The sequence below is a fragment of the Heloderma suspectum genome, chromosome 4 (genome assembly GCF_057233095.1).
Source record: "Heloderma suspectum isolate Gila_16-S chromosome 4, 16-S_ref, whole genome shotgun sequence".
Classification (NCBI taxonomy): Eukaryota; Metazoa; Chordata; class Lepidosauria; order Squamata; family Helodermatidae; genus Heloderma; species Heloderma suspectum.
Window position 1 is genome coordinate 246,562,007 of NC_139461.1, and position 1,788 is coordinate 246,563,794.

The following is a 1,788-nucleotide window of genomic DNA, read 5'->3' on the forward strand; positions in this document are numbered from 1 at the left end:
GTAGGCCTCAAACCTTCACAGGGGGTGTTACACTGTGAAACAGGCAAGGGAGAAGATTAACGCACCCTCCCGAGCACCATGGTTCTAACCTAAGACAGGGGATAGCCTTTTCGGGAACGGGTCTTTTCTGTGATAGCCCTACATATACGAAAGGCTCTCCTGAAAGAACCTTGCCTGGTGCTAACACTGTCATCTTTTCGGTGCCAGGCAAAGATGTAGTTATTTTCCCAGACATTTGGACATTAGTTATAGCCCAATTGTTGTGGGCTGCTGTTGTGGGTGTTCATTCTAGGCTGGGAGGTGGTGAGGAGAGATTTTGTGTATTGTGGATGGACACTTTTCATATTGTGTTGTTTTTAGATTATTATTTTTTTATGCTGTTTATTGTTATTGGTATTCTTGCTCTGATTATGGTTTATATTGATGTTGCGGGTTTTTCCTGTTACATGAATTACAGATTTCTGTATTTGTGTGTGTAAGGGAGCAATCCTATGCGGATAGGTGGCCGCCTCCAAACTTGGAGGTGACCGCCTATCCAGTGCAGGTGGGAGGAGCGCGGAGGAGATCTTCTCCTTCACACTGTAGTAAAAATGTAACCTAAAAGCCATTGTATGTGCCTTAAGCACCACGTAGCATTGTAAGAGCTGCGCATGCCTGGAATGAGCAGACAGTAACCCTAAGATAAGGTTGCTAAGCAAACCGCTGGCAACCAATCAAAAGTAACACGCTGGCTGAGGAATGCAAGCTAAGTGATAAAACTGCAGCGCGGGGGTTGCCAGGGGTCGACTCTGCTTTTGAGCGTGAGCTCCTCTGTCGAACTGTTTGCAAACAATAAAATCGAGTTGGACCCAGCCTGAAGTTGACTCTCCTCTTTGGGGCAAATTGGACTAGCCTCCAGGGGGCGAAACTAGCATTTTGTGCAACAAACTGACGAGCAGCCAGGAGTCCCTTGGACCACCCTGGGGTCAAACGACAGAACCGGCAAAGGTGCCTGTGGGGCGCGCCGGACCGCCTTTGAGGTCTGCCACGGCACCAGAGAACGGGGGTCGGGACACCCAGGAGGTTAAAGGTGTGGACTCCATTGATTGAGTCAACCAGGCTGAACGGGTCTGAAGAGACGGCACTAGGGTGTTGGGCAGAGTAAGTACTTGATTTCCCTTCTGTCTTTCTGTTTGAGTTGCCTTCGGAGCGTCTGAGGTTTGTCAGACTCTGTGTAAACGTCTGAGGTTTGTTAGACTCCGTGTAAGTGTCGGAGGTTTGTCAGGCTCCGTGTATGGTTTCAAACAGAGGTAGGCATAATGGGGGCGGGTAGCTCCCGTTTAGAAAGCTCTGCCACTCCCTTGGGATGCATGCTAAAGAACTTTAGCAAAGTCAAAGAAAGCTATGGCACTAAGATGTCAAAAGGCAAGCTGGTTACACTCTGTCAATTGGAGTGGCCGTCATTTGGAGTCAACTGGCCAGATATCGGCTCCTTTAATGAGGCCACAATTAGAAAAGTGCATGTTATAGTTGTAAATGATGGGCACTGGGATCAGTATCCCTATATAGACTCATGGTTGAGTTGCGCTTTGAGCAACCCTTCCTGGGTGAAACAATGTAAAGGAGAGATGTGCAAACAAATGCTGGCTGCAGACCCTCGGAGAATGAAGGGAGGGAAGGGAAAGCCAATCTTAGAGGGAGAAGACGAGATAGACTTGGCGCAAGGTTTGAGGGGGCAGGATCGTGATCATGCAATTTCGCCTCAACCTCCAGTAGAAAGTACCCTAACGGTGGCCACAGCCTCTCAAC